General features: G+C 37.9%; 1 protein-coding gene across 4 annotated transcripts in view; it reads right to left on the bottom strand.

The window, feature by feature from the left end:
* Positions 1 to 23,114, bottom strand: part of CTNND2 (catenin delta 2) — a 938,382-nt gene that overhangs the window by 627,349 nt on the left and 287,919 nt on the right. The window contains exon 1 of one of the 4 annotated variants that reach the window (XM_059916117.1): positions 5,536 to 5,556. The exons of the other annotated variants lie outside the window; for them this stretch is intronic. The gene's annotated coding sequence lies outside the window, so the exon portion shown is untranslated. Of the gene's footprint in view, positions 1 to 5,535; positions 5,557 to 23,114 lie in introns of those variants that run through there. 4 annotated transcript variants of the gene reach the window in all.

Here is a 23,114-nt window from a genome sequence, read left to right on the forward strand (position 1 = left end):
GGACTTTTGTACGAGGGAGCCAAGTAAACAAGAGGCAAGACTCCGAGGAGATGCGGGGGAGACAGGGGCGGCAGGCAGCAGACCACGGAGGGGCTTGCCCACCACTGTGTGGCCTTTGACTTCTACTCTACATAGAGTAGTAACATGATAGGATTTACATTTTCATAGGGTATCTCTGACTGCTACACAGACATAATCTTTATAGTCATTCATTCACAGTCATTTTCTACAAGTCACTTAACCTTTCTTCATCTCAGGTTGGGAGGATCAAATAAACATATTTTAACGTGCTGTATAAACCTGAGTGCTGTTTCATGGTCTCCTTGGCCACACCTCCATGAGAGCAATGAGTCTACTGCATGACAGTTACTAGTTCTCACATCTGCATCCCCACCAGATTTTTCAGTTCTTGGAACCTCGAAAATACCTCTTTCGATTTTTGTACCTGGCATCTGATGCAATGTTTAGCACCTAAAAGGGACTCAACAAAGATCTGGTGAATAGAAGGTATTGTGAAATACAAGAATTATAAAAGGGCTATAAAACAGAACTCTAAATCAGAATTCACATGTTAATAAGCTACTTGTAGAAACACAAACACAAATCTTTGTTCCAAAACCATTCCAACAGGAACTGTTGGTCAGATTTATTCACTGTAATTCTGCAACTTGACAATATAATCAGCTGAGTTGGACCAAATCTGGAATCGCCTGGGCAAATGTGAAAATATTTTTCTTAATTGTGTGCATAAAACTTAAGAGTGAAATAGCCCAGAAAGGATTTTGCCATTTGGCATTTGGAAATTCTCAGAATGCATATTTTTTTAAATCATATTTTGTTTGACTCTCTGCTTATGTTTCAGAATGTCATCTAAAGGACCTATTTAGTATGTTTTCAGATATATCCACATGATATAAATACCTGGATTTTAAAAAGAAGTTACTTAAAAATAGTTTAAATGTCCTTCCCATAAAAATATTTATACTTGGCAATGTGGGGTAATAGCATCTCTGCATGTCAGTTAACTTTTTATTTTTTTAGAAAACTATTTGGATAAAATGCATATACTGTGCCCTATGGTTTAAAGATTTAATGTCATTTGTACCCATTAGACTGATGTTACCCAAAGTGAGTACCTAGGCACTATATTCCTGAAGTGAAGCTTAACAGTCATTCACCTTTATATTTAGGCAGTATTATTAAATAAGTCAATATATGGAAAATCTTTCAAAGGTCAAAGTTTTCTTAAGACACTATCCTCAATCTATACCATTCAGGTTTACTTCCATTCCTTAAAAATGAAAAGATTTCTTAGCCTTAATATGATTAACATATACATTTAACTTTAATTAAATGAAATATTTATTCAGAGGTACCCCCAGAGTATATGCAAGCCTTCCTTTGTTAGCTTCTTTAAAATAAAATTTATCCATGCTAGGCAATTAAAATACTAAAACATGTAACAATATGTATCTGATAAAAATGAATCATTTATGTCAACATGGTCATTATTTGTACTTAGTATTTGAGTTACAAAGTCATTCAAATTTCAAATAATATTAATCATGTAGAATTGTTCATTTGTGATTATCATAAGTTGAGAGTCATTCTCTTTTGCTATTATCATCCATTTGGAAACACTCTAAAGATAAAAACCTAAAGACTTTATGAGGCATTCCATTTTACTATACTCACAATTCTACAATGTACACCTCTCCTACAAATATACAGTCTGATATACAACACCCACAGACGGTCATCTTGTTAAATTGCCAGCATGCTGAAATTGTTTCTTTAATCTCTTGAGTATCACAAATATTTTAACTCTAGCAACAACACAGGTAAAATCTATGAAGTCATTGTAAATTTGGTCAATGATTCTCTCAATGAGTTATCTGAATAAAAGCAACCTGGAAACATTTCTATGGTAAAGGTTTTCTATAATTATGGGATGACTGCATCCCATTTACACCTGCACCATTTAGAATGATCAAAACATGTAATTATTGTATTCTAGTTCCAATATAAGTTCATCATTGAGAACTAAATTATCCCTATAAGAAAGGGACCAAATTATCTCTATAAGAAAGGGTATGCAATGCAACAAGTTAGCTGCCCAGTATATTGAATTTTTAGTTAGTTACCTTATATAGTGTCAGTGTCTGAGTGATTTTTATGCCTTTACTCCCTATGAATAATTTCTTTCTGGGTGAGGTTATTCATTTAATTCTGTGCCAAAGGAAAAAAAAAAGACCCACAATTTCCAAATCAGCTTTTAATTACTAGATAATTCGCACTTAATTATAAATGGCTACTTACACGGACAACCGTAACTTTCATAAAATCTAAAGTATGTATCTATGACACACCAAGTTTTACTAAAAACAATTATTAAGCAGTTACAATGGTTAGTTGAAAGGGAAATGGCACATCGATCCTTACAACTGCTTTCTGTTTAATTTGGTATTTGGTAATTTGGTATTTAGTTTTCTTTTACAACTTCAACATTAATACACTGAACACACTGACAACTGTGAAGCCAGAAATAAATTCTATCCATGTTTTCTACACAGAACTCTCAACCTGCAGTTTTAAAACTTTAGTTAAAACCATCACAAAAACAACATTCACAATGAGAGCATTCAAGAAACGAATACGTTTACTTTTCACTTTTTCTCTGTTACCTTTGGAAATAAATGGTCCTTAAATACTTCAAAACCGTAGTCTAGGCAAACAAGTCCACTAGTCACAAAGATGCAGGCTTACTTTTCCCTCCTTCCCAAGCAACGACGCAGGCGGCTCCAGGCGACCCCCCTCCTGCTCCTCCCGCCCCGCACCAGGGCTAAAAGGAACCCCAGAGGAGCTCAAAAATCACGAATGGCGTGGAAAAACAGCCTCAAAAAAGTCAGGACGCCAAATTATCATAGTTTAATTTCTGCTTTCACTTGCAAACGGTTGAAGAGAAAGCAAAGCAAGAAGCATCAGAGATACCACAGCCTAGTGGTTGCGGTCTTAAAAGAGCAAAGAATTGAGTTCAGCCAGGCACAAAGGTCTCCATGGCAACAGTGAATTTAGACCCCCATCGGCATTATTTATGCAACATTTCATCACAAAAGGACCCTCCCACTAGCCTGCCTAGCAAATTCTAGTTTTCTGATCTTCCATTGCTTTGCCCTGAATTTGTATCTGGATCCCTATCTGCATCTCAACACTGAAAAAATAAATTCCCCACAGAATCATAAAATTATTCTCAAACTGAATCTAGACTTTGTTTCCGTGGTGAATTCAAAGGCAGGAGATAGATTCAAGATTGTTTAGAGTTCACGTTCAAAGCCAGTCTAGTTATATTTCAAAGATGGGCACTGCAGCCAACACAAGTTTATTCAAAAGTTTTTCATTTTTTGAAATGAGATTGTAATTCAAAAGAAATAAAAAATACGGCAAAGTCTAAGCAGCCCAAAAGGCTCACAGAAAAGAGAACTTGTCTAGATGCTGACTTTGAAACTAAATTTTATATACTGATATCCACCCCCAGCTATTATAATACCTCAAACACTCCTCTGAATGTTTTACCCGATTTTCCTCATTTTAGCCATGACTTACAAACACACGAATTGAACAACGTGTTTTAAACACTTTTTATTGAACAGTGTACCGAAGGGACTCAGGTCACATTTTATAATTATACAAACTGGGGCAAGTTATTTAAAACAGAGATGACAGCTCAATGTAATTAGGTAACTGAGAGTATTAACAAGGTGATAACTTATTGATGAAATACTGTCTTTAATTCTAAACGTTTATACAACTATAATTGTTAGGATAATACTTGATGATGTTGAAAGGAAGTACTACTTACTAGTCCTCATTTGAAAAGGACTGTAGTTAGTATTAGCTCAAATAAGAGCCAAACAGGGTGACTTTTTTATGGTTTATTACAACTGAAAAAAATTTTTTGTGGTTTTATTCTTTTTTAATTTTTTAATTGAAGTACAGTTGATTTACAATGTGTTAGTTTCAGGTATACAGCAAAGCGATGCAGTTTTATATATATATATATTATATATATGTATATATATTCTTTTTCAGATTCTTTTCCCTTATAGGTTATTATAAAATATTGAGTATAGTTCCCTGTGCTATACAGTAGGTCCTTGTTGGTTATCTATTTTATATACAGTAGAAACAGTGACTTTTTAAAATTAAGTTTTGATGTTTTTTAAACAATACAAGCTTACTATTAAAAATTCAAAGAGTACGTACTTTTACAAAGTAAAGGGTATTTCTTATTCCACACACCAACACCAATTCCACTCTCCCTTAATACAGTTGTATGTCCAGACCTAAATCATGCACCTTGATCTAGGTCTTGATTGACTATGTCGTCCCTAAGACAGTTTTGCAAGAATGCTGCATGGGTGCCTGTGTTTCCTGCCAGTGCAGACTTGATAAGATTTCCTGTCACCTGCAAGATTGGTAAATATCCCTGTCCCGTAAGGCCAGGGGGCTTTATTCACCTAGAATGGGGGTGTTCCTGGTGCCTCCAGAGCTCAGCTCACCTTCATTTCTGTGAAGATACCCCTGAAGTCGGGCAACTCATGGCCCTATTTAGAGGTTCTACAATGTGTGTGAATAAGTCATTCAGGTCTCTTCTGACACTGAAAACTGAAGAAGACAACACTGGCTGAGGCTGATAGTCTCTCTTTTAAGAAAATTACTTTCCCAGGTGAGAACAATGACCAGTCATACATTAGTTCCCAGCTCTCTCTCTTCCATATCTATTGCCTTCTTTTTTGTTGCTTTTATGTGTCTTTTTCTCTTTTATGTCCCCACACCAGTCCTCTTTATTTCTGCACTATCTATTCTTGAGGCTTCGAATGTGGTTTCGTTTCAGGAAATGGCTTCATTTTTTCCTATCTTTCCATGAGCGTCACCAGCTCACTGTTACTCCTTTCATGTCTTTTTTGTCTTATCATCATCTCTTTGATTTCATTTTTCCCCCAGGATTTTAAATGTCTTCAGGCTATAAAAAAGAATATGGCTAACTTTCTCTTAGGTTTCCTGGGGGTAATTTTATTTTCTGGAGTTACACTTTCTCTGCCTTTTGTATATTATTGTGTTACTTTCTTCTCTTTCTGATTTGTTACATTTTTTGATAGTGTTAACCCACTGTCTTTATTTAAACTCTTCAGTTTATTACTTATTTTTGAATTATGGCAACCTTATCTTGGCCTGACTTTTGCTTAAAAACAGATTGAGGAAGAGAGGGGTGCTGAGTATGAAGGAAGTGAAAACTAAAAATGCAGTTCTTGTAACACCCCCTCAAGATTATTCTCTCTTGTTGGAGCTTGTCCTCCTTGGGGCCTTTTGTCACTCCCATGTTCCCCCACGTCTTCAGGGCTCTGTGTTCCAATGAAGAATGCTGAGTCATGACCCTCCTTCCTTCCTTCCATCCATCGTTCCCTCCTTCCTTCTTTTTAAATGAAATTTGCATACCGAATGAAATCTGAAAAGCGGTTTCTAAACTCGGCATACCTTCTTTATATGAGTTTGTGGCTGATTCTGTTCCGAGCATTATTATAAGTGGAATCATATTTCTAATTTTTTGTATTCTTGGTTGATCTTAGTGTTTCCTGGAAAGAAGCAGAATGAGCTGAACACTGTGGAATATTCATAATAATGGTTTAAAACTATATCCTAAAAAAGCATAAATACTTGTTTTTCACAAAATTTAACAGTCATTTGTAATTTAAAAAACTATCTTTGCAAACTAGGCATGGAGAGGAGTCCCCTCCATTTGATAATGAAAAAATTACAATCAGAGTTAAATACTGAAAACATCTCCTTAAATATGAGTGAAATGTCATTCACTGCTATCACCACACTTCTTAACACCATACTGGAGGTCTTAGGCAATAAAGTAAAAACAAAAAGGAAATGTAAAAAAAATCAATTTTCTTTATGTACATTAGCAATAAAGAAATTAAAACAATAATCATATATATAAATATCATAGAAAAACATCCAATGACTAGGAACTTATCTGTGAAAGTGGTATATAAGACCTCCACACTAAACACTACACAATGTAAGCAGCTCCTCTGCCCCCCTTCTGTTTGTTCATCCCTGTTTTCCTCAGACCTTCATCATAAAGATGAGATCACTAGGCCAGCTCCTGATTCTTGCTTTACTGAATGTACACAATGCCTTGCCTAACCTGTTGATTCCTTTCCTGGATTAGAGGAGTGAATGAAGAATTAAGTAGTTAAAGAATGTCTGACTCTACACTCCCAGCTTCCCCTTAGTAAATTTGCAGGCAGACCATGCAGGCAAGAAAGCATCCAAAGGAAGATCAGGAGAAGTCAGCAGGTCTGCATGCAATGGAAAGATGATGAAGAATCCGACCTCCTACCTTAATGATTAACTGAGATTTTTTCCCCTTCTTCCCTTTAAAAATTGTCATGGCTGAGCACAATCTCCAGAGTTGGTTTCTGGACATGAGTCCACCTTCTCCCCAGACTGCCGGCTTTTCTGAATACAGCATCTTTCCTTTCTACTGACACTTGCCCCTCGATTATTGGCTTTTGAGCAGCAAGCTGCCTAACCTGAGTGTGGTAACAACAACACTGTTGAAATTAAAGCAGACCCAAATCATTGGAGGGAACTACCGTGTTTATGGATTGACAGATTCAATACTGTAATGATTTCAATCTCCTTGGGTTAATTGATAGATTTAACACAATTCCAATACAAACCTCAGCCTGTTTTTTTCAGGCATGGGAGAGGCTGAGGTAATGGATAGTGGATTCTAAAATGTACATGAAAATGCAAGTTGCTAAGAACAGCAAGTAATCTTGAAGAAAAGAAACAAATCCGGAAGGCTGAACCTAACAGATAAGAAGGCACATTACAAAGCTGTGGCAATTAATACCATGTGGTGTCCACGTAAGGAGAGACAGAACAGTGGAACAAGAGAGAATCTGGACACCAAGCCACACATATTCCTAATTTATGAGGCTGATGACACTGCCATGCAGTGGAAAAGATGGTGCTTTCATCTGGATATCTATATGGTGAAAAAAATGCACCTTGATTCCCATCTCAAAAATATGCAAAAATCAATTCCATGAAAAGTGCTGGTCTAGATATGAAAGATTAAACAATAAAGCATTGAAAATGAAATATAGAATACATGCATGAGCTTACAGTAGCCAAGGCTTTCTTACACAGGACACAAAAATTGCTAACCATAAAAAGAATAAAAAAGGTATAAGTTGGGCCATATTAATTGGAGAATTCAGTTTATCAAAGACTCCACTGAAAAAGTGAAGGAGCAGTAATGGAAGAAAATATTGTATTCTGTGTATGTGTGCATGCGTATGTGTATGTATATACAAGTGTATGTGTGTGTGTGTATATATATATATATAAATAAATTTATATATATATAAATATATATATACACACACACATATATATTTCAAAATACTTGGACAAGTACTTTATAAAACAGGATATCCACAGAGCCAATAAACGAATGAAAAGATGAACAACTTCATTACTCACAAGGGATATGAAATTTAAACTTTCATGGGATGTCAATACATACCCATCAGAAGGGTTAAAATAAAAAAGAGAGAGGAGAGGAAATGCCAAATATTGGCAAATATTGGGTGTTATCGGAACTTTCATAGACTGTGAATGGGAATATAAAATGGTAACAGAAATTTGATGTCTGTCTATCTCTTTTAAAGCTCTTTTATGCATATTCTGTGTCCCAGAAATTCTCTCAGGTATACACTCAACAGAAATGTTCTTAAGTGCATCAGAAGACATCACCTAGGATGCTCATATCAGCAATATTAATATCCGCCCCCACTGGACACTACTGAAATGCCCAGTTACAAGAATGGATACAGTATGCTATATGTGCACAGTGAAATGCTATTTAGCAAAGAAAATAAGCCAATAACCAAACGCAATATTGTGGTCGAGTGTTACGCACATCATCTTGAGCAAGCTATACCTGATGGCATATGCTCTTTTTTGTATGTATGCTATACTTAAAAAATAAAACCCTAAGTTATCTTCAATCCCAGATATTTGGACATTATAATAGGCATGCATGAAAACAGGAATATTATTTATCTTCTAATGTGCTCTATTTTTTAAAATACCATTTTAACCTTAGAGTTTTCCAGCAATATCCTTACCAATTTTGTTTTAAAAGAAAATAAAGGATTTCTAAGTCTTACAAAATAAAAGTAGAACCAAAGAATGAAGGACTCACTATTTGGTGTACTATCATCCATTTTAAAATAATTCACTATGTTGTGGTTCTTTTGGGCAAATAATCCAATTTCTCAGACCAAATAAAAAGAAAGAAACTGCATTTTAATGTCTTGACTATTTTTATCTACTAATACTGACAGCAGGGTAGAAGAACAAGTAGCAATAATACAGGAATGCCTTAACATAAATAAGTGACAGACTTTGTAGTGATTTTAAATAAGTTTAATATGAATAGTTTATTTATTTATTTTGATAAAACCAGATCTCTTGAAGAGACGTTTTAAAGACTCTTCTGGCAATTTTGGCTTTTCATTTTCTAACAATCAGCATTCCAATGGAAAACTCTAATTCTATTTATTATCCCTCCAGACTCTAAGGTATAAAATTACAAATGATTGACAGCCAAATTACTGAGTAGGCCTTCTGAGGGGCATGGTGAAGCCCCAGCACAAAGATTCTTTTGCAATTAAACAGTTGCAAGGAGTCAAATTTTTAGAGCCAGTTCAGCTTTTCATTTGTAGTCTGCAGTTACCTCTGATGTCCATGGCCAGAATGGATGGCAGGACGTGGGAGAGGAAAGAAGGGGAGGAAAGGAAGAGGAAGGAAGTCAAACAAACAACGCTGGCCTTTTGCCCAGGGCGCTGGTAGTGACAACGACTCAAATAAAACCGAAACTCCCATGGCGCCCGCTGCTGCTAAACCCTGGTGATCTGGTGTGGGACACACTCAGAAGTAGGACTCTCCGAACTCAGAGGCTGGAAATACGTACCTTCACACACCAGCTCATGTTCACAAATCGGTGTAAATTTGAACCCTCTAACTAGGAGTGTAGGATCTTTATAATAAATCCCATTAATAAAACATACTTTGGTTCTCATTTGCCCTATTGGGGTAAAAACCTCTTATTTGTGACCTTTTACACTGAGCAAGACACTTGCCTTCCTTCACTCTTTGCCTTAAATTAAAGCTCATACAATGATGGATTAAGACAAAAGGATTTCAGGGCTCTCCTCTGGTATGAAATTAAGTTCACTGTATTCAAAGCACTCTTGGTTTCTCACAGAGAATGTGTACTGACCATCCGATTATAGTTCAGCAAACCCCTGGCATCCCTGATGTTGTACACTGTCAATCCATGAAATTCATATAAATTTATATTAGGCATAGGCATTATATAGGCATAAACAAAGCCTGAAGACAGGAATCTCCAGTTACTGAATACATGCTTGCAAAGACTGCAAGAGAATGAATTTAGAACACAATTTTTTTAATGCATTAATTAATTAGAGGTAGAAACACATCTGCTCTATAGACTACTCCTAAAATGCCACAATGCAACAGCGTTACAATGAGTATACATGCTTTCCAAATACTGGTAATAACAAAAGCAGAATTCCTCATTTTTAAAGTTCTCTCTCTGTCTCTCACACAAGCCTGCGCATATGCGCACACACACACACACACACACACACACACACACACACACTCCTTGGCAGAATGATGCGACATTTTAAATTTCCTTACGGCAGAACTCAGATGGAAAATGTCTACCTTATTTTACCCTTTTCCATATCTCAAGCATATATCTGAGGCACTATCTCCTAAGAAATAACTCAATTTCCCTGACTACTAAAGATTATTGGGTCTTCATCTCCCAGTATTAAAAGTAGCTTTTGTTTTGATTTTTTGCATAATTAGCTCATGTCTTTATGTGATATTCTTTAACATTTCTGTGAAGTGGTGATCATGAATAATGCTCTCTCAAAACACAGTGGGCCCTGTCCCTTTGGCCAGAGTTATGTATGATGTCACTGCCCTAGCCCGAGGCACCTCAGGAATACCAATAAGAAAACGCGCATGACTAAGCATTTTAAGTTCTTCCCACAATGTGTCTGGCTAAGACACAAGCCAAAGGGAACACTTTAAAAATAGTTCTTTGCAAAAAAAGACTAGAGTTCAAAGAAATCAGAAGGATGTGTTTTAAAAAAAAAATGAGGAAATTCTTGAAAACATACATTTCAATACATCAAGTCATAACTCTAAGTATTTTGGTATAATTATTCCCTGTAGAAGATATTCATCCTCCTTGGGTCTTAGCACGATTTCTTACATTTAGCCTGGAACATTCTGTCCTCTCACTTTTAAGATTTAACTGTGTGGGAAGTTAAGATACAGAGGACAGTGGCTGTGGGACTTCCGTCATGGAGATGGAGATTACACATGGGTGAAGAGGCTCAATATGGCTGGTGTTCCTTTAACTCTAGGACTCTAGTGTCCTTTTTGTGCTTTTTATTTGCTTCTCTGCAGTTTTTTTTTTTTTTTTTTTAACTGAGAGCACTATTTAAATATTTCCTCAGCAATCTTTCACTATAATCTGAATTATAGTGTATTTGTTCCATTTCTTCTTGGATGCCTGAGAACAATCTCTAAGTCCATTCTTTGTCCCGTGGTGGGCTTGGGTGTGTGTGGAGCAGGGTAGGGAGGTAGCCAACACAAGTCCAAACTGATCTTTAATAAAAGGACTTTGCAGATATTGTAACTCTGTATCTTAAACACGTGTGAATCACTACAGGGTCAGTACCTTATCATTTGTTAAAATGTTAAATTCTCTTTTGAGAATTTTGAAGAATTTTCCACAAGACGCTTTGAATGTACCTTTATTTCTGAACGTTGCCCAAGCACGGGTATCCAAAACATGGAGGCCTTTGTATGATACAGCTCAAGTTGGTTCTAGAATTGATATTGCATATTTGAATAAGGGTTTGTTAGGATGCCTACAGGCTTAGCTTACAGCTCTTTAAAGCTCCTAAAGACTGAGGTTGCTCTCTTTATAACTGTAGCTCATCTAGAATGAAATGATTCCCTGGCATTTTCAAAACTTCTCAGGTCATCCAATGGACTGGATGAAAACTTACGGTTCACTTAGCTCTGCAGATTTGTGCTATGTTCCCTAGTTCTTGCTCTAAATTCACAATTTGGCCTCCACAATGCTGTGCTTCCCTTAATTCACAATTGAGCGCTCTGGACTGGGGCATATTTAAAAAAATAATGAAGATGAGAAAAGCTGGCATTTTACTGGGTAGGTAACTCACCACTGGACGACAAGGAGGACTCACTTCCCACACCCCTGGAACTGCCTCAGTCCATATCCTCAGGGGATAAGGAAGAGCTGCCTTTTTTGTTGTACTAAAAAGCCACTTAAGCACAGAGTGGAATTTTACCATTGTTTCTGCACACATTTAAATGCAACAAGTTAAATCTCATTTTATCGATGAGAAAAGAGATTCAGAAAGATTAAAAAATTTGCCCCAAATCATACAGATTTTAAGTAATGAAACCTGTGTATAAACTTGAGCAGTTTGACTTCAGAACTGGTGTTATTAACCACGAGGATACCTATCATTATTTGCAAGGGTTTAAGTTTGTCTCCTAGAGTCATGCCCCAAAACCACAACAGCATCATGTTTTTATGGGGTTTGCACAGCAATGCAGAAGTGGATTATCCATCTCCCTACCCCCTACCAAGGAAGAAGGTTCTGATGAGGAGAAATTCCAGCCCCCTAAGAATCAGCCACGTTCCTAAGGGAGCTACCCCCCCAATCCAGTCTACCTACTAAGTAATCCTTCACCAACTAGGGTTTTGCGGACCATTTCAAAGGTCATTAAGATCAATATTGTATACAGAAATTTAAAAATGTCTTATCCTCTTACGTTTGAATGACTTAGCTGTACTTCTTTAAACAAAAGGAAACACATTTCAATTTCTCCTTTATTAGCCTCCTAGGGGATGGTTTAAAGATGAGGAGAGAGAAGAAGTGTCTACTACGTATAGCCTTTTCATATATGGATTGAAGACGGAGAGCTGAAAAAAACATATCTTCACTCACCATGAAAATTTATGAGAAGTACAGGACTTAACCAAAACATTTTACCAATAAAGGCAAGTGTAAAAATGTTAATATTCATTAAAGTTAATATTCACTAAGGACTGGCTTATCAATATCAAAAGTAAGTATAGTGCCTGTAATAACAACTAAAACGTGTGGGGCAATCTGCTTTAGTAGATCATGAAACTACAGGGATATTTCCTGGAAAACTGAAAGAAACAGTGTTAAAGGAGAAAATACCTATCATGGCAAGTTTTATCTCAAACAGGTATTTTATTTCTAACAGATTTTTTTTGGAAGCTTGCGTGTTCTAGAACATTTTTGTAGGTATCAACATATCTGAGTGTTTATTTAATGACATTTTTGCAATTTGTTTTCATTATCCCCAATCATGAATGAAATCTTGAACTTGCCAACAACAGTTTTTACCAGATACAGTGTTTTTCCCCCAAGTGTGATATCCATGGCTGTCAAAGGATTTTTTGCTTTTTGTTTTATTTTTGCTAGTTCCTAAAACCCAAAAAGGTTGGAAGCCCTACTTACCTATGAGGTCGGTGTGGCTCAAATGTGAGAATTATGCCTGGGAGTACAATTCAGTGACGAATGAGAGCAATGGAAAAGGGTTTAATGAAATATAATTTAGCCTTTCTATTGAGGTTCATAAAGCCACGAGGTTTATTGTTTTGATGAGAAATGGCACGTGGATATGACTACCCAGTCTCTTAAGAGTCTTATTATATGTATGCATGGGAATCTCAAAGGAATCTCAAAGAGTTTCTTCTGACATGCTGATGGCATTCTCTTGCAATTGAATGGATACTTGAGTTACGTGCTGAGGATTCCAAAGTTAGAAGTGGCTCAAAAATGCATCAACTTACTACTTCCTTCCTACTTTCAGGAAATCCCAAATATTGGGACCATAAATGTTCGTTATCCAATACCAACACACGGATATAAATATGAATCTGAGGGTAAATGACTCATGATTAAAATATGTGACTCAGACTTCCACTTCTCTATCAGTCACCTGTGTTTCCTCATCTGACACTGTTGGATGTCCAAGGCAGTCACCGAGGTATTTATCTACTTAGAGGATTCATTACATAGCGACATGAAAATATCAATATGTGGGCACATTGTTTTTTTTGTTTTGTTTTGTTTTTTTAAACCTTTCTTACAACACTTCTTAATTTTATTTATTTATTTATTTATGGCTGTGTTGGGTCTTAGTTTCTGTGCAAGGGCCTGCTCTAGTTGCGGCGAGCGGGGGCCACTCTTCATCGCGGTGCGCGGGCCTCTCACTATCGCGGCCTCTCTTGTTGCGGAGCACAGGCTCCAGACGCGCAGGCTCAGTAGTTGTGGCTCACGGGCCTAATTGCTCCGCGGCATGTGGGATCTTCCCAGAACCAGGGCTCGAACCCGTGTCCCCTGCACTGGCAGGCAGATTCTCAACCACTGCGCCACCAGGGAAGCCCGGGCACATTGTTTTTTGTATCAATGTGTGAAAAGCATTTGCTGACACTCAAATTCTAAGCAATATTTGGAGCACCCTAAAAAGCTATATAAAATCTATGTAAAATATGTATGTGTGTATATATATACATACACACACACACACACACACACACACACACACATCTATGTATAATCTGTGCCAAATATTTTCTACAGGTATATTAAGTACAATACATGGTGTGTTCTATTTTTCAAAGTTGAAAAAATATGTCACAATTAAACCAATATATGTGTATATCTTCTAAAATGAAGACTAGCACAGGAAATTATATTTCAAAATGATTGGGCAGCACATTTACAGACAATGATGTCGGTAATGAAAGGCTGATCTGGAAAGAAATGTCAGCAACTAGCTCCTCCGCAGCAGCCCAGAAGTTGAAGGTAATGAGAGTTTTGGTGACAGAAATGCAATAGAAACAACACTGTGAAGGTTTCCACAAGTGCCTGTCTACGGGTGAGATTGAAAGCTCACAGAAAAATGGCTGAATTAAATGAAAAGAATGTAAAGAATTCTAAATCTAACAAATACTGTAATTTGGCTTGTGTAAAGCAGCAAGAACATTTTTTATGAATGATACACTCCTTTAGTAATACTATGAATGGATGTAGAAATATTTTAGAATATCTCATCTCTGAAATGAAAGAATAAATATGTGAATATGTATTTGCAGTGATATGTGTGAACAAGAGCATGCATACATACATTTCACATATATGTAATGTTGACCAACACATGCTTTGAGAACTATAGGAACACTAATATCACACATATTTTGTTTCTTCTTTCCATAGTATAATTTTCACATTTTTTCTGTTTGTGACCTAATTAAAATGATCAGCTTCTACTCCTCTCCTTTTTGTACAGACTCTTTCTTCCAATACTATGGAAAATGGTACATTGTATATATTTTATTTTCTTCTACACAAAACTGCCCTGAAAGGAAGAGGCATCATAAGCCATAAATAAATGGAACAGATCTAATTCAAGTCATTAAAAATAAAATCTAGATTTCTAAATTCTAACCGAGTCTGTTTAAAAATCCTTAGTCGTGGATTTATTAAAATTATTTTAATAGATTTAATTGTTGATATTTAATTGTTCACTTCTCACAACTCATTAAGATTTTAATAACTCATACTTTTCTACATGAGAAATATAATGATAAGCATATAAATATACCTATTGCCTTATAGTTTACATAATAATTTTACATAAATTATCACTTCTGATCTTCTTCATATTCTATCAATTATATATTAATATCTAAAACCAGAAAGGTATTATAAATTTAATAACAGAAAGTGAATTTGTATCAAAATTCTTATTTAGGAAGTTAAATTACCAAGCTAATTACAAAAAATACTCAGGCACATATTGAAATATACTTAGGTACTACTGCTCATTAAAGAAAGTACTTGGATAGTGCTATGTTTCAAAACAGTCATTGGATTCCCTTCAACCCTCATCTCTCCCAACCCTCAACTCTATAGAAGTTTTTGCCAAGTAGTAAAAAGTGACGCCCACCCTCACTATCCTATGTTCCCAAGGCTCAGGCAGACAGGAATATTTCTCCAAGGGTGTGGTAATTAAGTCCCTTAACAACAAAGGCGTGTAAAGCACTATGAGATTCAATTTCTCTTTTTATGGAAATTAATGATAGAATTTCTTTTTTATCTATTTTATTATTGCAAAATATGCCATCATAATAATTTAATTTTTAACACTGCAAATGGCTCCTAACAATACCTTGCATCACCACTTCAATACTAATTTTATCATAATTGGGACATTATAAGTAGAGAGAGGGCTTCCCTGGTGGCGCAGCGGTTGGGAGTCTGCCTGCCAATGCAGGGGACACGGGTTCGGGCCCTGGTCTGGGAAGATCCCACATGCCGCGGAGCGGCTGGGCCCGTGAGCCACAATTACTGAGCCTGCGCGTCTGGAGCCTGTGCTCCGCAACAAGAGAGGCCGCGATGGTGAGAGGCCCGCGCACCGCGATGAAGAGTGGCCCCCGCTTGCCACAACTGGAGAAGGCCCTTGCACAGAAACGAAGACCCAACACAGCCATAAATAAATAAAAAAATTAATTAATTAATTAATTAAAAAAAAAAATAAGTAGAGAGATAGCACAGCTTTTTTTTTTTTTTTTCATTGTTGGCACCAAGAATAACTCCATGATTTTTGTCATCTGGGAAGATTTAAGAAGCAACACAAACGAATACTTCTTTTCAGGCAAGTTCCCCATGGACATGTGTCAGTCTGCATAATAAACACGATGACATTAGATAGCACTATTCAAACACTTTCTTGGCAGTTGCAGCAAGAGACAAGGGCACTGCCCTTTGGCCATGGAGACTAGAGCGTCTCATCCAGTGTCGGTCCAGATGGAAGAGTAACACACCGAGCCAGTGGGGACACTAGAAAGCGAGAGATAGTTTCACTTTCTCTTTAAATGTTAACACACACAAAAATATCAATGATCTAGAATACTACTTTTCATTTTCCAAGCTGATAATATTAATGCATAATGGTAGATGAAGCAATCCTTGTTCTAGAATTCTCCTGTGCCACTGGTAGCCTAAAATCATTGAGGGGATAAATCCAGTACAATGCTGTGAGATGATTTATGAAAAGATTTTGATAAATATAACACAAATTAATCATTTGGTAACTTAAAAGTATAGCTGCTTCTTGGGTTATTCTCTACCCTATTACATTGTAAAGAGGCACTGAGAAGAGGGTATTTCACAATGGGCATCTTAAGAACCGAACAAACTGTTGACTATGCCTTGACAAAATGCAACATGAAATACCATCAGCTTATAAGGAGAGATGCCCTAGATTCATAAATCTAGGAAGCCAACTTTCAACTGCATTTAGTGTATTAAAAAAGAGGCCACGGGCTTCCCTGGTGGCGCAGTGGTTGAGAGTCCGCCTGCCGGTGCAGGGGATCCGGGTTCGAGCCCTGGTCTGGGAGGATCCCACGTGCCGCGGAGCGGCTGGGCCCGTGAGCCACAATTGCTGAGCCTGCGCGTCTGGAGCCTGTGCTCCGCAACAAGAGAGGCCGCGATAGCGAGAGGCCCGCGCACCGCGATGAAGAGTGGCCCCCGCTTGCCACAACTGGAGAAAGCCCTCGCGCAGAAACGAAGACCCAACACAGCCATAAATAAAATAAATTAAAAAAAAAAAAAAAAAAAGAGGCCACCTACTCTTGCAATATGAAAGTTGTCAATTCTAGTTTTTAAAATAGATTCAAAGAATACGAATTTAACGTGAACCATACCATGAAACAAACGTAGTTATCCCCATCATAATTGTAAATGTCACAGCTGCAGCAGCTGATGGTTTTCAACTTTGCTACCCTTTGTTGGTATTACTGTTAGGACTTCATGTGCTGCATCAGGACTCCTGAAAAACGTTGCCTCATCTTAAGTAACCAAGATTACCTGCCAGTACCTGCTTTGAAATAGACTGGATTCCCAAAGGAATCCATGGTTAATGGCTAATTACAGAGGTCCTGAATTCCACTTCATAATCATATGATTTTATTTTATTTTTTTCTTCTTTTATTATTATTTTCTTATTGAAGTATGGTTGATTTACATAATCGTATGATTTTAATGTAAAATGTAAAACCCAGGAAGATTATTTTCCCTAAAAATAAAAGCCAATGTAGACGGAGGTTGAGTTTATGACAGATGACGAATATTGTAGAGAAGTCTATTACATAGCTCAAAAAGTTGAGAAATCTCTCAATTTGAGAAGGCTCTTGTTTAGATTTTCATTCATTTATTCATTCATTCATTCAACAGATAGTTATCAAACATCTGTTTTGCACTATTCTGAAGGGCGGTGAAATACACAGATGTGGCTCCACCCTCACACAGCTTACAGCTCCCCTTTATCTTCGAAATACTAATATCCGGCAATCTGCTCCTCCTTCTTCTAGAAACGCAATTTTATCTCTTTGAAACATATCAGTTTATTTATTCCTACAGTGGCTTGCACATAGTAAGCATTTAGTTGTGACCTGACAGATTGAGTGGTATTTTTCTTCATAACTGATAAATGTAGAGTATTAAGGCACATTCTGAAACTCCGAAGTTTTATGTTACTTTACTATCACACATAAGAGGGTGGAAAGAAGAACACAGGTATTTCCCTCTGCATGTTTGGTGAGCATTCGTATTCATAGGCTGGTTCTCCCTTTACCACTGAAGTGTCAATCGCTGGAATGTGGTCTAAGCGGGGTCAGATTTTGGAATAAAGGCAGTATTTCATTTATGCACCATTCAGCTGAGGCCACTTGTGCCCGCATGTCTTCACAGCCAACCGGTTGGCCTGGGAAATTTACAAACACTCTTCTTGTTACCGTGAGTTGGACGGTAACCATGACCTAGACATTGTGCAAAGTTCTTTACCTCTATCAAGAACAATTTTCACCACTACAGACAAAGCGCTGTTTTCCTCTTTTAAAGATGAGAGAGAGACTTCTCCAGTGGTACAGTGGTTAAGAATCCACCTGCCAATGCAAGGGACACAGGTTCGAGCCCTGGTCCGGGAAGATCCCACATGCCGCAGAGCAACTAAGCCTGTGCACCGCAACTACTGAGCCTGCGCTCCAGAGCCCGCGAGCCGCAACTACTGAGCCCACGTGCTGCAACTACTGAAGCCTGCGTGCCTACAGCCCGTGCTCCGCAACCAGAGAAGCCCACGCACCGTAACGAAGAGTAGCCCCCGCTCGCCGCAACTAGAGAAAGCCGGCACACAGCAACGACGACCCAACGAAGCCAAAAAATAAATAAATATTCAATTAAAAAAAAAAAAAAAAAGATGAGAGAGATTCAGGAATGGGAGGGACCAGGGTCATGACGGCACCAGTCTGGTATGTTGCGAAGCATGAGCCTGAGCACAAGTCTGTCTCTCGAGCCCTGAGTCTCCCCCCCTTGAAGCATGTTAACCCCAGGTTTTGCAAGTTCCCTCCCCTCTTCTGTATGCAGCCTTATTCTCCTGTCCCCTGTTCTCCGAGCTTTCCAAATCTTAGCTCTTCCTCTCTGTCCTAGAAAGCCTGGGGCTCACCTTCTCCAGATGTGTCCAGTGCAGTAACATGACCCAGACCCCATTTAAACACTCGTGTCCCAAGACCTCAGAAAGTCGCTTTGCTGTTATCACATTGATTGGGAAATTAAATGATGCATTTCTAATCCCAAGTATATCAGTGGAGAAACGAAGAGGAGATTTTCATGAGCTTTTTTGTCAGCCTTTGGTTTTAGAGTTTGGAGACTTGCTTGCACATTGGCTACCCCAGGAACTAGGAAACGTGTAATGGGAAATATGGGAGACACAGTCAGGCCTGGGTACCAAGTAGTAAAGGAATGACAAGTCTTAGGTGCCAATCCCAAACCGCTCAGCAGATGATCTCCGCTTCTAACCTTCCTTTCTGGTTCTGGAAAAGTGTTATTTTGTGTGGCTTCACCCTGTCAGTAGTTTTCAGGCATCTTCCATAGAATTTCATGTTTGAGAGTAAGAAAAATGTCAAAGAGAAGACATTAAACATTCACATGAAGACAATATTCACTTTTGGAAAAAATATTGAATAATTAATTTATTTAGCTGGGCTTCAAAAAAGTTGGGATAAATTACAACGTTGGTATGATTCAGAAAGGAATCTGCCATAGAAACAACTGCTTGGAATTCTAGCCACAGAAGCAGGTTTCCTTGGGGAACTTACTCAGCTTCTCTTCAATGAAGTTCCTTTATTTATAAAATTAGAATACAATTTGTACAGCCTGGTTCAAGAAAAGCTTATAGGAATACAACGAGAGTAAAGCTACAAGTTTTGGGGGGTCAAGGACTTGTCTAACACATACAGTGTCTAAGGGGAACTCCTCATCAGGAAGAGGAGAGGGCACCCAGCACTGTGACAGCCTCACATGCTATGGAATGAATGTACACATAAGAAAGCAACCTAGATTCTACAGGGAAACAAACATGTGCAACGATCCCAATGTCAGTGTGCTGTAGGAGCTGAAGATTTGGCGCTAAGGAAACAGGTCAGGTTCTCACATTCTAACAGAGAATCACAAACAATTCACACCCACCATACATGACAAAGATGGCTTGTTGCAGGGATAAGAAAGTAGTCTGGTGAAGTGACCAAGACTTGACAGGAGTAAACAGGGCCTTGTAGAGCATTTTAAGGTTTGGATCTTACGCTAAAGGGAGCCATTGGAGGGATCTAAGTGACATGATGTGACAGGCATTGTTTTACTTTTTTGTTTTGCTTTAATTTTTATTGGCGTATAGTTGATTTACAATGTTGTGTTAGTTTCAGGTGTACAGCAAAATGAATCAGTTATACGTATACATATATCCACTCATTTTTTAGATTCTTTTCCCATATAGGCCATTACAGAGTATTGAGTAGAGTTCCCTGTGCTCTACCATAGGTCCTTGTTGGTTATCTAGGCATTGTTTTTAAAAAGATCGACTTACTATATTAAGCTAATGTGAAACCACCTGGAATAATACAAGTTATGAAGAAAGAGTCCTGTTTGGATCTGACAAACCATGATTCATAGAAATCATGTAGGGTGACCAGTGCGGAGGATATGGTAATAATCCAGAAAAAGTAACGGTGGTTGGGAATATGGTTACAGTGATGAAAGGAGAAAAGCAAAAGTGTCCTGAAATGGAGCAAACAGGACATGGGAGCTGTAAAAGGGAGAATTCTAAAGGTGTCCCTCTCCCCTGAAGATGCCTGTGCTCTGGTTATTGAAACAGTCATCTAAATTCCACCACGGAGGGACTTTGAAGATAAACTTAGCCACACCTGAGTTGACCTAAAAATATGGAGATTATCCTGGATCCAGGTTGGTCCAATTTAACCATATGAGCCATTAGAAGTCTAGAATTTTCTCCAGCTAGAGCCAGAGAGATAAAATAGAGGAGGCAAGAGATGAGGCAGAGAACAGGTCAGAGAGATTCAAAGCCACTGCTGCTGGCTCTGAAGATGAAGAAAGGGAGTCACAAGCCACGGAATACAGGTGGGCTCTAGAAGCAGAGAATGGCTCTCGGCCACCAGCCAGCAGAGAAATGGAAACCTCAATGCTAAGACTGCATGCAAGTGAATTTGACCACCAACTTGAATAAACTTGGAAGCAGTTTATTCTTCCCAGTACCTCCAGAAAGGAATGCAACCTCGATGACACCTTAATTTTAGCCCAGTGAGACACATGGTGCACTAGAGATAAATAAATGTGTGTCCTTTTCAGCCACTAAGTTGTGGTAATTTGATACGGCAGCAATATGAAACTACTACAGCAATGGAATAGATACAAGAAAGGAATAAGGAAAAGAGACGTGTCAGGATGACTTAGCTCTTGGGACAGAGTTTAGGGGAATAGAAGAATCATTTACTGAGGTGGAAAAGAATGATGGAAGAACATTAAAGGATGGGGATAGAAAACAAAAATTTGTTTTGAACATGTTAAGCTGAAAATGTCTATCATTCATCCAGTTGGAGGTGATAAGAAAGCAGGCAGAAGTACAAATTTGGAGCGTAGAGAAGTGGTCAGGGCTGGAGATGTACACTGGCTTCACAAATGTGTTATAAACATATATATGGGGCTATTAGGGTGACTAGGCTATTAGTCATTAGGGTGGTCCCTAATCCAAAATGACTGGTGTCCTTATGAAAAGGGGAAATTTGGACGGAGACATGCACAGAGGGGAAACATCATTGAAGATAAAGGCAGATACCAGGGTGATGCTTCCTCAAGTCAAGGAACACCAAAGAAGGCCAGCAAACCACCAGAAGTCTGGGAAGATCATGGACCAGATTCCCTCTTCCAACCTCAGAAGGAACCAACACCTTGACCTTAGGTCTTTAGTCTACAGAATAAAGAGACAATAAATTTCTATTGTTTAAGCCACCGAGTTGGTGGGACCTTGTTACAGCAGCCCTAACTAACTAAATCACACACTTAATATTGCAAAGTTGACCCCCGAGGTAGCTGCATAGATATATTTTGAGATGTATTTTGAGTACAGTCTCCATATATAAAATTGGCATATATAAAATTATCACCCATTTTAAAATAAATAAAATCATTGAAAATATGGCAAGGAGAAATGATCTATTAAAATAATTCCAGCAGTAATCATATAATTTTAAGTATTTAATTTTTTAAGAAACAGCAAACACATATTAATTATAATGCATAAATTCACTTAGAAGTTTAAGTTTCTTTTATTAGATGATATTAAAATCAACTGCAATTCAATTGATATAAATTACTATTATTTGACTATTAAGCCGGTGAAAAATTACGGAAAGAAAGGTGCCCAACAGTCTCAGTTATGAATCTACTTCGCCACGATATTCCTTGCGTTTATTCAAATACTGTTTTATTTAACTTAGACCTGTTAAACATGTCAAACTGTCAACATCCCAAGTGGAAGAAACTCAAAACTTGGGCTGAATGTCTATGAACACAGCAGGCATCAACCCACCTCCAATTTTAAAAGGAACACACCTTCTGCTATAAGCAGAAATTTATACATAATTAGGTCCCATGCAAGGAAACGTGCTTAAAGTTGACGCTATGCATTATAAAAAATTCTCAAACTCATTAACAACCATAAGAAAAGAACCCATGGGCTTCCCTGGTGGCGCAGTGGTTGAGAATCTGCCTGCCAATGCAGGGGACACGGGTTCGTGCCCTGGTCTGGGAAGATCCCACATGCTGCGGAGCAACTAGGCCCGTGAGCCACAACTACTGAGCCTGCGTGTCTGGAGCCTGTGCTCCGCAACAAGAGAGGCCGCGATAGTGAGAGGCCCGCACATCGTGATGAAGAGTGGCCCCCGCTTGCCGCAACTAGAGAAAGCCCTCGCACAGAAACGAAGACCCAACACAGCCATAAATAAATAAATAAAAGAAAAAAACCAGTCTCACAGACGAACATAAATGTAAAGATACTAAACAAAAAAAAAAAAAAAAGAAAGAAAAGAAAAGAACCCAGGGCACTGCTATAAAATAGAGCACTTGTGAATGTTATCAACAATTTGCAACAAACCTGGAAATAGAAGCTGCAAACTTAATGTATTATGCTAAATGTAATGTGAACCTACCCAGAGCAATGGAAGCTGTGAAGAGTCCTGTTAAATTCCGAAAAACTATGATTCATAGAAACCCAGAAAACAAATGACTGGGAGGAGAAATTTCATACAGTTATCTTGTCCATGCCCAAGGCATTAAACATCATCTATATGCTGATGATTCCCAATGTTTTCATCTTTGGCTCTGCCCTCCCCACTGACTCTAGACCAGTCTAGTCAACTACCTTCTGCCCATTTCCACTGGGTATTCATTTACCAGACTTCTCATAAGTTCACACACCAGAATAGAATTTTTTAT

This window comes from Balaenoptera ricei, chromosome 3, assembly GCF_028023285.1.
Source record: "Balaenoptera ricei isolate mBalRic1 chromosome 3, mBalRic1.hap2, whole genome shotgun sequence".
NCBI classification, from domain to species: Eukaryota; Metazoa; Chordata; class Mammalia; order Artiodactyla; family Balaenopteridae; genus Balaenoptera; species Balaenoptera ricei.